This window comes from Marmota monax, unplaced genomic scaffold (genome assembly GCF_021218885.2).
Source record: "Marmota monax isolate L192 unplaced genomic scaffold, Marmota_monax_Labrador192_F-V1.1 WCK01_AAM20220418_F8-fsc00251, whole genome shotgun sequence".
In the NCBI taxonomy this organism is placed as follows: domain Eukaryota; kingdom Metazoa; phylum Chordata; class Mammalia; order Rodentia; family Sciuridae; genus Marmota; species Marmota monax.
In genome coordinates, this window is record NW_026694546.1 from 161,125 (window position 1) to 176,503 (window position 15,379).

Sequence of the window (15,379 nt, forward strand, 5' to 3'; positions counted from 1 at the left end):
GTGCTTGTTTTTATTTAAATGTTTTTTTCTTTTTTTATTATTAACTATTCAGAATGCAAATTCTTTCTCAGATATATGTATTGATCATATTTTGTCTAGGTTTGTAGTTTGCCTGTTCAATTACTTAATGATCTCTCCTTATCAGCAGAAATTTAAAATTTAATGAAATCAAGTTTAGCAATTTTTTTCTTTTATTGAGTGTATTTTCTGTCTAATATTTCTCCACTCCAACATTGTGAATATTCTTCTAAATTTTCTTATAGGGTTTTGACTCTACCTCTTATGATTAAGTCAGTTATCTACTTTGAATAAATTTTTGAATATGAGCTAAAGTAGATATCAAGGCTAATTTTCTTTCCATGTGACTATTCAGTTCTATCACAATGTTATGGGGAAAAAAACCTGTTTATCCATTTCCTTGTCAATCTTGTCAATCATCAGTTGAACATGTATGTAGGAATTTATTTCTGAAATCCTTATTGATTTTATTGATCTTTTTGACTTCATTTACTTAAATACCATGCCATCATTGTAACTGTACCCTTGAAATTAATATTCAAAGTACTATTGAAATTAATATAAATTCTACTTTCTTTTTCTTTTCCAAAAAAAAAAAAAAGAAATTCTATTTGAAGTCTCTTGGGTCACTAGTAGTTTAGAATCAGCTTGTCAATTCCTATATATTTTTTTTTTAATTTCGAAGAAGTGTTTTATTTAAGTTGAGGCAAATATACTTTTTTTGAGAATATTTGAATCATCTAATGTAAAAAATGCAACTTTTCTTTTTAATTTAGGTTTTTATTATTTAACTCATCAATGTTTTATAGTTGTCAGTGATGAACTATTCATTTTATCAAAAGTAAACTTTGGGGAATAATTTTTCTATTTGATGTCTGCTCACTTCAGGTATAATTTTCTCTTGATATTTCTAGATATTTAGAGAAGTTAAGACCTTTATTTAAATTTTTTTAGTCTGTTACAATATATTCAAATCTAATAACTGTTTATGCTGTACACTAACATTTGATATGTTGTAGATTTATCATCCCAATCAAAGTATTTGTAATTCCTTTTGAGTCTTTCTTTCACCACAGGTTATTTCATGCTTATTTTCTTGTTTGTTTGGAGAATTTTGTAGTTTCTTACTTTTATTTTTCCTCTACTGCAATATCATTTTGGACAGAGTAGAAATTTGTATAATTTGATTCCTCTGAAGTTTCATGAGACTTGTAGCATAGCATATGATGAATCTTTGTGTATGTTCCATACCTCAAACAAATTCAAACAGCTGTTTTATATAGATAGATAGATAGATAGATATAGATATATGAATATTCATATATATAAAATACATATAAAAGTACATATTTTAGGTGGAAAGCATGTCTTACAATACATGTACACAACGAAAGGTTCAAAGTACCATACTTTGAAGTATGGAATAGTACATCCAGTTGATGGACTCCATCTGATGTTCCTCTCTTAAACCCTGCTGGTACAGTACAGGAACCTTCAAATCTTGATTAGTCTTGAGGTGCTATAGAAATGAGCTTCATCTATACTTCAGTTCTAGCCATTACTAATTATATCATCATTTATAAGTCTTTAAAATATTCTAAGCCTCAGGCCTGGCATCTCTAAAGTAGGATCTCAATCTTTTGCTACTATAATTAAAAAAGGGCATAATGTACAGAAAGGGCTATCACAGTGCTTTGTACTACACCACACTCTTTATTTTTGCACAAAGCAAATGTATTTACTCATGATTTCTTGACTCCATAAGCAAAACTGCTCTCCATTGTTCCCACTGATTTCTTTGCTCAAAAATTTCTCATCATTAACTCCTTTCAATGTAAAGTTTTGCCTTCTTCCAAAGTCTATTCCAAATAATCAATTCAGAACTGTTTCTTTGGTCCTACAAAGCTTTTAAGGAGCACTTCTTTTCTGAACTGGCATGTCCGAATGGCCCATCCTTCTCAGACACTGCCTCCTCCTCATACGGTTCTACCACACTCTACAGCTCAACCATGCCATACTCGTTTCAAATTTTAGTACAGAGTTCTCCTCGATCAAGCTACTCGATAAAGTTTATCTGACAAGTTTCACCAAGCTTTCAAAGGTTATGAAAAATATTGACTTTAAAGCTAAAGTTTTGTATCCCTCAGCAAGTTTGTAAGCCTTCCCAATGGATGAATGAGTTAAAGTTAAAATTTCATGATGTTTTCTGTTGAAGAATGACTTTGTTTTTTCATGCAGTTCAATGCCCTACTTCAAATGTTCTCATAGACTATTCTTTTAAATCAAAGGATATACTTAAGGTGTAAAACATGTTTTGTTATACATATACACAATGAAAGATTACTACAGTGAAGCAAGTGAACATATCCATCTCTGGATGTAGTTACTTTTTTTCTTTACATGAACAATTGAATTCTACTCTCTCTCCCTCTATTGCTTGCTTATGTTTTTTGCAGCTCTGGGTTTCAAACCCAGGATCTCATGCATACTAGACAAGCACTCTAACATTGAACTACACCCCCTGCTCTTAAATCCTACTCTCTTACAAATTTCCAGGATATATGTCATATATTAGTCAGCTTTTTGTTATCATAACAAAATACCTGAGGCTAAGTAACTCTATAAAAAAAAAAGAGGCTTGTTTGGTTCACAGTTTGGGAGGCTGCAAAATGCAAATAACATGGCCCCAGCTGTGGTGAGGTCTCCTTTGGCTTTAGCATCTCATAGCAAATGGCACTATATGGCATGAATGGGTGAGAAGGTGAGATCACATTGCCAGAGAGGAAGCCAGAGAACCATTTAGGGCTCAGGCTCAGGTTTTTACAATAACTTTCTCTGGGCAAGGATAAACTCAGGAATCCTAAGAAAATTGCCTTACTCCTTTCCAAGAAGACCCTCCAATGACCTAAAACCTCCTACTAGGCCCCACCTTTCAAAGATTCCACCACCTCCTAACACTGCCACCCTGGGAACCACGCTTTTACCATATGAACCCTTGGGGGACAAACCACAACCAAACCATTGCACCTAGGCAACACAGACAGCAATAAGACATGCCAAGTCAAGAATTCTTGCTAGCACCCGCTCTCAGTCGACTCCACTTAGATACGAATCAGAGAATTTCACGGGTGACTCCATTAGTCATGGATACTCTGAGAATGTGACGCCAGATCTCACCTAGCTCACATTGCTTGTTGGACTCCCCATTCCTTCTATGAAAGCAGTGTTCCTCTGTGAGTAAGTGCAAGTATAACCACCTTTCCTCTTCTCTTTGCTGTATCCTCATGTTCTTCTTCTTCTTTTTTTTTAAAGAAAGAGAGAGAATTTTTTAATATTTATTTTTTAGTTTTCGGCAGACACAACATCTTTGTTTGTATGTAGTGCTGAGGATGGAACCCGGGCCGCACGCATGCCAGGTGAGCGCGCTACCGCTTGAGCCACATCCCCAGCCCTCATGTTCGTCTTTATGTTGTTTTATATTCATTTTTATTATATCATAGATATAAACCAAACAAAGGTGAATCTTAATTTTCACAATCCAGAATGGGTGGGGGGGATTGAGCTCTATCCTAAAAGTAATCTAAATTCTGGTTATTTGTGAACAAGTATGTACTTTATGTCCTGGGTCAGTGAGCGAAGGAATGCTTATCTAGACCTCAGTAGATCTAGATCCATCTGCAAACCGAGGGGATTTGAACTAGAACCAAAGACACTGTTACAACCCTAGGATTCTCTCTCTCCAGAGTTCTGCTGGATCGCAGATGGACTGTAGGGGACGCACATCTCAGGATGAGATATGCTCTTTATACATCACTCTTGCTTTGCACTGAGTGGGCTGTTAGTACTGTTAGTACCTGTGGCATCTCAGACAGTGTGAGAAGCAGCAATCACTTCCTTCTGAAGGACAGAGACCACTTGCATCAAAATCCCCCAGTCTCTGGACCATCTCGTTGCTGATAATACAATACTAATATCCACACTCAATTACACTGAGCTTCCCTTGGGGAAACAAGGATCCAATGTCAAATGAATTGATATAATCCATATTTTGATGCTACAAAGAGCAGTTGGCTGGGGGAAATGTGAAAAAAGAAGACAGACACGGGCATGGACTTGTGTGTCTGTCCTTTTGTAAGGCCGGCAGCAGCATTTGAGCTGTGATTTAGGAAGACACAAAAGCCACACTGAGGTTGTAGGGTTTTCTCTGAATTCCAGAAAAGTTTGAGATGTAAATGAGACAGTAACATCTTAGCAAGCACAGTCCTTCCTTGCTTGACAAGGGAAACCTTGGGACTATTTGCTAAGGATGACAATACTGCATGAGGAGGTAGGGTCCAGACCTTATGCAGCTGCTGATTTCTCAACAAGGGCTGTAGCTCTGAGTGCTTTGCTGCCTTTGCCTTGCAAATCAGAACAAATTTGCTCTGACGTCTCATAGGAACTGCAGATCATATACACGAGTGAATCAGAGCTTTGGCTCTAGAAGCTGTGAGAATTTTTAAGTTTACTTGCAAACATATTTAAATAAAAGATATTTAAATATAATGTAGTTATGCCTGCTTCTATATTTGCATATATAGACATGAATACACACATTTATACAGACATGTTGATGTATGCATAAATATACACACATACATTGTAACTGGTATTCTTCTCTATTAGATTAAAAAAAAAAAAAAAACAGTGGAATTATCTCCAGTTCTTCTTCTCTTGTATTCCTTTGCCATCTCTTTTACTCAGCTTTTGCATGGCTGTGACCAAACTTTACCTGATAGGAACAATTTAGAGGAGGGAAAGTTTATTTGGTGCTCATGGATTCAAAGGCTTCAGTCCATAGATGTTTGACTTCACTGCTCTGGGTCCAAGGTGAAGGACCTTGGGGGGAAGGACCCAGCAGAAGAAAGCTACTCAGCTCCTGGCAGAGTCAGGCTGGAGAGAGAAAGGGAGAGGAAGAGGGAGAAGGAGGAAGAGGGGGAGGGGGAGGGGAAAAGGCCGAAGGGGAGGGGAAAGGGGGATGGGGGAGGGGGAGGGAGAGATTGGAAGACAGAGAGGTGGTAGGGACCACAAGGAACAAGGGTTGAAGCCAGGCCCTTGCACATGCTAAGTGCACATCCTACTAAAATAGAGGTATTGAACTTCCTTGTGCTGAAAATCAAAACTACCCCAGACCTTCAAGGCACCAAAAAAAGCTAAGACTTATATGTTTCCTTTCCAGCACAGACTAGATGAATCTACTTGTGTATCAAATGGTTTAAGAAGAAGCAATCTAACTGCTTCTCCCCATTTGATCAAATTGCATACAAATTTATTTTTCTTTTTGACATCATGTGCTTACTTATGTGGCAGGTGGCCAAGTCTAGCCAGGCAGATTCCCTGTCCTGGCTACTGGTAATACTGAGCCATGCCTCAAGTGCCACCCATGCCACTTTAGATTCAGCTTTTATCTATAGCTCCTTCACCTGGATCTGGGATTTGGGCTCTCCTGATAAGACTCTTGACTGGATTTGGAGCAGTTACTAGGTAACCTCTAAAGGAAGCTCTCTGTAAAGGAGGATTGACCCAGAGAGATGGTTGATAGAAAGCCTAAACTCTCAAGGATATAAGACTAGTTTATAGAAGAACTGTTGGAGATCCCATAGGAGAAAGAACCTATTGATCTCAGATGCACACAATTTCTATGGCAACCACATATATTAGAATAACAATATAGACATTCGAAACAGTTTCGTTTGGGCCACTCTTCATTCATCCAAATCCAGATTTGGAAAAATGAATGAATAGATGTGATATACTCTCTGTTACTATAGGATAAGATTTTTTAATGATCTGAAGGGCAAAGTCAGTATACCATTTGACCACAGCCATAAGGTCATCACGCGCCTTTCCTAACCTGGAATTAACCATGGTGGTATGACATCTTGATCTCCTAGAAGGATCTAAGAACCAAAGGAAAAAAAAAATCTTAAGTGCTGATCTTGGTTCTGAAAGTTGAAGTCCATAACTTCTGCCTGGGAGAACATTGCCCAAATTGTAAAGCACATTGTTGCTTCCCAGGATGAGAGTTTACTGATGGATGATAGACTTGAAAGCTTTCAAATGGAGACAAAGGATTGTGGATGTCACTAAAGCACCCAGCCTCTCTGCGTGAGTTGACCCCAGCGGGGCATGCTCAGTTGGCCACTCTCTCCTTATTTTGGCACTAGTCACACAAGCTTCTGTCCCTTCATTTATCCTACTCCCAATGGTATCAACTTTGCAGAGTGGAGAAGGTGGATAGATCCTTTTTACCATCTGAACAAGATTTTCAGAGTGTACAAGCACGGACCACAGAAAATGAGGTTTACAGGTCACTCACGAAATGGAACCAATTTTATGGTCCTTTCTGGGGAAAATCTTTTATTCCCCCAGGACTGATGTTTATCACTTGAATCTCTAACACAGCTTCTTTTTTCACTGAATGGAACCATTTGGGGAGCCGGGAGTCGGAAGATGCCTGCCTGAAACTCCCCCATCAAAATAAATAGAAGATACACAATATTTACAGTTTTCTTGAATTTATTTATGGATGTTATAGGGGATTTCTTGGGGGAAAAGGTAAAAACAATGCTCACTTTATTGGAAGTTAGTGTGTCCAGCCCCATTGTGACCTGTGCTGGGTGATCTGGGGCCAGTTGCTTCACGTCTTGCAGGCTCAGTCTACATATTTTAAAGTGAGAGTGATAAACTAAAATAAATCTGAGGTTTCCCAGCTCCAGCATTCAATGCTTCCATGTTTTTTGGTATTTGTTGATGTTTTAAGTAATATTATTTCATTCCCAGAGGCTCTCTGATCTGCCATACCTCTCTCTCTCTCCAGATTCCTCCACAGATAAATAGTTCCAGGTGGGATTCATTTAGATTTATTATTATTATTTTAATAGCTACCATATATCCAGTGCTTACTATGTACAGAATATATATTATCTGACATAATCCATATGTAACCTAAGTATTAGCCTAGGTTTGTCTTTTTCCATACTTTGGGAAAAGAGAATTTGTCTTGAAACCATTGCTTGCTCTTCCTGGCTGCTGCATCTCTGGGGTGCAGACTTCTGTCTACAACTCTTGGCTCTTTCTTTGACTTTATTTGCTGTGCTGCCAACCACCACCTAAAACACTTGGGCTGTGACCTCCCTTGAGACAATGCTACTTCTATTGTCACAGGGGATGGGGAAATATGGAGTGACACTTTTCTTTTTTCTTTATAATGGTTTGGATCTTAAATGTCTTCCAAAGGACCATGTGTTGAAAGCTTGCTAAAGGAAGCTAGGGCAGTAAGGTCCTGCTCTTGAAGGGCATATTGGAATCCCAGCCCCTTCCTCTCTCTCTGATTCCCAGACACCATGAGGTGAGCAGCTGTGATCCACTATGTGGTCCCCACTATGAGGTTCTGTCATGCCACAGGCCCAAAGCAACATAGCCAAGTGAGCATGGACCAAAACCATGAGTCAAAATAAGTCTTTCCTCCTTTAAAGTTGATTTCTCTCAGGTGTTTTGTCACAGTGATGAAATTTAATGTTTACTTGTATTTCTTAATTTCTCCACACCACCCTACAAGTCTTTTTAACAGATATTACTGTAGGGTTGGGGATCACTATTCCGGTTCAGCAGAGGAAACAATAACATAAAACTTCATGTGATTGTTCCCAAGTCCTCAAAAAGAAATTGAACAAACAGATGACAGTGGGCAGTTGGATGGATGGATGCCTAGATGGATAGAGGGATAAATGATGAAATACCCTTCATCCTGTCCCCTACTCTATACAAAGCATTCCAGTTCTTACCATTTTTCCCCCAGTGTCCTGAATCTCCCTTCCTTCCCTCTGAGACAAGCACCTTTTAAAACTCTTATTGCAAAATGCTAACTTGACTTTGGAAAATCCCACCTTCAGTCTATAAGGGTTGATCTCAGCTCAGATTGATCATTTTCCTCCTCCAGGGTAAACCACAGACCACACTGGTCTCCAGTAACCTATTTTCCAAAAATTTGAGTTATGGATTGAAAAATAACATCACATTTGTTTCCTCAGAGCAGTTCTGTTAGGAGTCTCCAAAGTGTATTAGACAAGGTCAGGGTGAGTTTTGATCCCTCCCTTATTATCCTATTCAAAGTGCTTCCTCCTCTTGTATGAGGTCCAGATATGCCTTCCCTATTCCTAGGGGTTTTCTTAACTAGAAGACCAAATATTTATACATAGTTCCAAACAGCAAACAATATTTTTCATAGTACATGGAGCCTAAATGGAACAGAGAACACCCTTTTTTCAAGTGCGGCATCATGCACACTGATTTCTTAGCCCAAATGTCGGTCATGCTTTCCATTTTAATACACAGCAGCATCAATTTTCTTCATCATTCTTCCAATCATGTCCAGAGGAAATAGGTGCATACAAAAGAGTGTTTTGTTTTCTGCTTGCTCAACCTACAAAACCATCTCTATCAAGCAAAGGTACACCAAGAAGCAACTTTGAAAGCAAAGTTTTTCTCTCACTTCAAGTCAAAATTTTGCACCCAAACCCCCTACAATTATCTTCATAAGCACAAAGATGGCAGAATAAGGGTTGACTGTTTTTCTGTATCCAGTACAGATCCCAAAGGACTAGGGGGAAGGTTTGGCTTAGGTTATCCTTTGAATTATATTTACAATATGTTTTGGGATAGCGACTACTATTTTAGTCTTTGGAAACTAAACTCAGAGAATCAAAGCAACATGTCAGAATCATACAGACAATGAGCAGAATTACTGAGGTTTGACAGAAGTAAGTGAGTCATTGAAGCCCATTTGCTACAATAAAAATAAGAGGTTCACATTACTTAGGGGTATCTTTTTACTTCAGGATATGGACAGAAATTCTTTGTCTCTTTTCTATTCTCTGGCATCTGATTTTGGATTCTTTTTAGCTAATCTTTGGTCAAAGCTACTTCACTGTGATAGCAATGTTAAGTATATCATTGCTTGTCTCTTCCTCTCAGAATGAATGTAAAAGAAAAAAAACTCACATTCCTTTAAAAACACAAAACTAGAATTTAATTGTTAGATAGAAGATGCCTCTTCTAAAGATGATTTTTTCCTTTATGTAGACCCACATTTCCATCCTGTATCACTGTGTTTGCCTTAAAGAAAACCAAAACACTTCCACATTCCTTATAGATCTTATAGATCAGAACTACCAGAAATGGATTCCCTTGGTTTTTCTTTTCTTTCCTGAAAGTTTAAAAAAAAATTTTCCTTCTTTTATGAGGGATAATTTTTCTGGCTACCTAATTCTAGACTTCTGCTATATTTTCATCAAAAATACTTCCAATATTTCACTCCATTCTTGCATCTTTCACTCTCTTCCTGCTTGCATGATTTCCGATGCTAAATTATGATGCTAATTTCTGGCTCTAAAACTTTATCCTTGTTCTTTAGTCAAGATACTCCCTTTGTCTTCGATGGTCTTCATTTCAAATATGATGTGTCCAGAAGTGTTTGGTGTTTATCTAGATGGTGTTCTAAGTCTTTGCATGCACGTTTTGGTGTTTGCTATTAATTGTGGAGTTTCAGCCATTATGACTTCAAATGTTTCTTTTGACGTGGTGTTCCAATTGCATGTATGTTAGACCTTCTGAAACGTTTCGAAAGTTTTGGGAAATTCCATGCATTTCAGTTTGGGAAGTTTCTATCATCCTGTCTTCAAGCTCACCTATTTTTTCCTTGGTTATAGTGAGTCTCCTGATGAGGCCATCAGGAGCTTTCTTCATTTCTATTGCAATGATATTGATTTCTAGCATGTCCTTGTGTCGATTCTTACAAATTCCATGTCTCTAATTATATTACCCATTTATTTCACATTTTTCTGTATTTGACATTATGTCTCTTAACATCTTGGTCATAGTTACTTAATAATGCCTGCTTGATAATTTCAACACGAGTCATTTCTGTATTCTACTTTATTTTTTTGTATTTGACAAATAAAAATGTATATATTTATGGTATACAAAATGATATTTTGCTGATTATGGAAAGGCTAATTTGAGCCAATAAATATGTATTAGCTCACATACATATCATTTTTTGTATAATGAGTACATAATTTAATAATTTTCAAGCATACAATACATTGTTGTTAACTGTAGTCACCATATTATATAAGAGATCTCTTGAATTTATCCCTTTGTACTAACTGAAACTTTGTATTCCTTGATATACACCTCCCCAGTTCTTGCCCTTCCCAACTCCTAGCAACCACCATTCTCTCTGTTTATATAAGTTTGATTCTTTTAGAATCCACATATAAGTAATATCATATAGCATTCATCTTTCTGGGCTATTTCACTGAGCCAGGCTCATTCATGTTGCAAATGACAGGGATTTATTCTTTTTAAAGGCCGAAGAGTATTTCATGGTTTGCATATCATACTTCTTTATCCACACTTATGTGATTTCATATCTTAGCTGTTGTGAACAATGCTGTAATAAACATGGGAGTGCAAATCTCTCTTTGACAAACTGGTTTAATTTCCTTTAGGTATATGCCCAGTAGTGGATCTCTGGATCATCTGGAAGTTCTAATTTTTATTTCTTGAGGGACTTCTATACTGTTTTTCATAATGGCTGTAAAACCCAGATGCCCTTTAGTAGAAGAATGGATAAGGAAACTGTGGTATATATACATAATAGAACATTACTCAGCATTAAAAGAGAATGAAATCTTAGCATTTGCAGGTAAATGGATGGAGTTGGAGAATATCATGCTAAGTGAAGTAAGCCAATCCCCCAAAACCAAAGGTCAAATGTTTTCTTTGATATGAGGATGCTGACTGTAATGGCAATGGGGAGGGGAGCATGGGAGAAATGGAGGAACTTTAGATAGGGCAAAGGGGAGGGAGAGGAAAGGAGGGGCATGGGAATAGGAATAATGGTGGAATAACTTAGACATCATTACCCTAAGTACCTGTATGAAGACAGGAGTGGTGTGAAGATACTTTGTGTACAATCAGTGACTTGAAAAATTGTACTCTATATGTGGAATATGAAATGAATTGCATTCTGCCATCATGTATAACAAATTAGAATAAATAAATAATTTAATTAAAAAAGTTATGTCAAAAAAAATTAACATTCCCACCACTGAGAGCAGGGTTTCCCTTTACTCCACATCCTCACCAACAAATGCCATTTTTTTTCTACGTAATTGCCGTACGAATGGGTCTAAACTGACATCTCATTGCGGTTTTAATTTTCATTTCCCTGGTTATTAGTGATGTTGTATCCCTTTTCATAGACATCTAGACTGCTTGTGAGTCTTCTTTTGAGATATGTTATTCAAGTCCCTTGCCCATTTTTTTTTTTTTGTATTTACTGGCTGAATTTTCTTTTTTTTTTTTTTTTTTAATTTTTTATTGTTGGCTGTTCAAAACATTACATAGTTCTTGATATATCATATTTCACACTTTGATTCAAGTGGGTTATGAGCTCCCATTTTTACCCCATATACAGATTGCAGAATCACATCAGTTACACATCCATTGATTTACATATTGCCATACTAGTGTCTGTTGTATTCTGCTGCCTTTCCTATCCTCTACTATCCCCCCTCCCGTCCCCTCCCCTCCCCTCCCCTCCCCTCCCCTCCCCTCTTCTCTCTCTGCTCCCTCTACTGAGATTCGTTTGTCCCCCTTATATTATTTTTCCCCTTCCCCTCACTTCCTCTTGTATGTACTTTCGTATAACTCTGAGGGTCTCCTTCCATTTCCATGCCCTTGCCCATTTTTTAAACCAGGTTGTTTTCATACTTTTTAGGTCATTTGAGTTCATGTATATTTTGGATAATAATCCCTTCTCAGATATATGGTTTGCAAATATTTTCTCCAGTTCTGTAGTTCATCTCCTCCCTATTAAAGTTTGATTTTGATGATTATGTTGTCTCTTCTGACTATGGTTTTCCCTTCCTTTCCAGTATGCCCTGTAATTTATTATTGCTAACCAGACATGATGTATTGGGTAATAGGAACTGAGGTCATTATACATTTATTGTCAGGATTTATGGTACCTTGGTTAGGGGTTAGGTTGTGTTTAATATTTGTTGTAGCTTTAGATGCATGAGCCTTCAAATTATATTTCTTTGCTTTTGACTTTGGACTTCCTCAAATACTCTTCTTTAAAGAGGATCCATGTTTTCCAACACTTTAGCTGTAGTCCATTGTGACTATACCTAGCCCCTCCTGATGTGGTAACACGTCAAGGGGAAAGGTTGTTCTGTAATTAGATTAAATCTTGGTGTTTTAATGGGCCTGTCCATGTCTAGGGGGCTTCTGCTGTGGGAGGCTCATACAGACACCTCAGAGCATCTTTTCCAGTGGTGTAGAATTTCTCCCCTTTGCCCTCTACTTCTTCCCCTGACTGCAGTATTCCCAGATTATTGATCCAAAGCACTGATCCTTGTCAATCACGTTTTCTTCTTTCTTTTTCCCCTTAGGTGAGCTAGGAAGGTACATGTGGGGGTTGGAGTGAGAATAACCTTTCCCTGCATTGTGGCATTGACAAAATCTTTTACCTTGCAAAAAAGCAAGGTATATACAAGACACTATTTCACTAGATTACACATGTATTTCACATGCTGATTCTTCTACACCACCTTTCACAACTAGGAGAGGCCCTTTCTCAGAACTTCACTGTGGGCTTCCTTGAGTGAAAACCCACAGATGTGAGTAGGTCACTCCTAAGTCTGCTCTGCAGGAGATTGTCTCACATTGGTCCCTACTTAGCCTCCTGCTGAGCCAGGTTATGCATCTCACTACTTCTGCTCCAGATAAGCAGATCTCAGCTGTGTCCGTCTGGATGAACCTCTTGCTCCAAGTGTTTGGATACCAGTTTACTCAGCAACCTGAATTTTCTGATGTGTCTGTAGGAGCCAAAAGAAGTTTCTTTCCATTCCCTGAAGATCGATAGATAATTCTTCTGAAGTAAACCAGACAATAGAGAGATTAACAGCAAAAAGGGCATGTAAATGGATTATCATGCACATGTGCATGAAGGCCACGCAGAATATGTATTATAAAGTAGGGTCAGATGGTTGAGGTTTGACTATCCTCTTCATAGGGCAGAAGGAAGTGGGGGAGAGAGGTAGGGAAGCAGAGCAAATGATTTTTTGGATAGACAAAAAGGTTCTAAAGAACAAGAGCCTTGGGGGGTAACAAAGGAGAGTTAGTGGGACCTAGATTCAGAGGCAGCTCCTAAGGCCTTCCAATTCCCTTCTATTTCCAATGTATCCCTAGGCACCAGGCTTTCAGGTGTCACTTTCCGATCTCCAACAGGTACAAGAATAACCACTGAAGAAAGCTTGTGCAATTCTCTCTTGTGTTAAGGATAGAATTGATGACTGCTAAGTTCTTAATCTGTCGGAGATGAAATCAGAAGTCCGGATGTATTCCTGTTCAGTTCTAGATTTCTTATTCAGTTCTTGTTTAGTTTTCATTCCTCTGATGAAATTCTGCTTATGCCTATCCATTCTGTCAATTTTTTCTATCATTCCTTTTACATATTCATATTAGCTAAAGTGCTTATCTATGCTCATCGTAGTACCTCCAACCATTTATGAAGTTGTCTATAGGCCTTTCCCCTCCTTGATTTTGGATTCCATTTCCCTGATTCTTTACAGATCTAATTATTTCTTGGCTGCTTAACAGATATTAAGACTAATATGAGACTCTGAAGGGTGTTTTTTCCCTCTAGATTCTGTTTCATTTTTTTTTTCTAACAAGTGGTTGAAATACCATCAGATGCACTTCATTGGAGAGAAATTTTACTTTCGCCTTTTTTTAAAGATTGCTGTATTTTGGTTCTACTGTCTTGTATTATGTGGTCCTCACTCCTGATGCATGACCCTCTGCTATTTTATATATATTTTATATAAGCTCAGGGTATTTGCCAATTCCCTCTACTTAACTTCAAACTCTTAACACCAGGCAGTCGCTAACATCTCTGTGGAGTTCTTTAACTTTCCAATGGCTGCTCTCCAGTGGATTTCCTGGGGTTGTTGTCCTGAACATGCATCCTTCAGGAGTCTGCGTAGGAATTTTGACGCAAATTTTAGGGCTCCCTGCTCAATATCCCACCTTCTTCTCACATTTCTCATTACTTTCTAGAAGCCGTGCAGCCACAAACTTTCACTGTTTCTCCTTTTTGTGCACTTCAGCAGGACTGTCACTTGTTCCCTGTGGTCTACGTCACATGAGTGCACATGAGAAACTGGAAGTACCCACAGAGGGATGAATTATGTAAATTTAGAGCTTACCTGGTGTTTCCTCTCCACTTTTATAGTTGAAGTTCCTTTCTGATTCTATCATCTTTGGATGGCTCTGTAACAATTGGAGCCATTGGTTTCTATTTTTGTCCAAGCTTTATCATTACGACTGGTAGAGGGAGGGGGGTAATTTCATAAAGTGGTTTTCAAGCAGAGCAAAGGAGATGTTTAATTCCAAGGAGATCTGGCATTAACTACATGATGAACCCATCATCATCCAGGATTCGAACTTCTCCTTGGTCGATTCAGAGATTATGTTTAGGTGGATCTATTTAGATGAGCCATTCAAGAGACAAACGTATAAAATCAGAAAGACATTTTTATTCCTGTCTCAAGATAAATAAGACTTGGACCGGAGTTCTCAAAGCTGCAGTGATCAGCAACTTTCTTTTCCTGTAGGCAAAACTCCATGGGAAGTCAAATTACAACCAGGAGTTTGTTTGTTGAGCATGAAATCAGAAAAGGGGGAAGTTGGTTGGGTGTTTAATGGAATCAAGCTAATGTAGCCTCAGGTGTTCATCTCCACAAAAACAACAACAACAACAAAAAAAAAACGGAAACCCTGGTTCCTCCAAGTTCATTGACTGAGCTGCTCTCTTTTTGTCCTCCAACAGCTCTGGTTCATCTCTGCAGCCCTGTTTTTTTATGGACTTTTCCAGCTGTCCAAAGTCCTATCAAAAGATGATATCTGTTGGTAGAATTGTTGTTAACAATGTGATTATAGTTGGTACAGCCTAAATACTACATTTTTCCCTTGTGACTTTTCACATCAGTGCTTGGTTGCTATATTTATTATTCCCAGCTTAGTATTAGGAGAAACATCCTATTTCCTTAGAGTTTAAAACTTGGCGGAAGGTCTGATAACATTCCTGAAGCAGAGACTACAAAATCTGCCTCTAAAAGGTAGACTAAATGGGACAACATATGCAATGCTCCTGGCCCTTATGTGGTGAGCATTGAAAAACATCCTTCCCTTTCCTTCCCCTTACTTAATGAAAACAGGTGTTGAGGGAAGCACATTCATTTCTCTC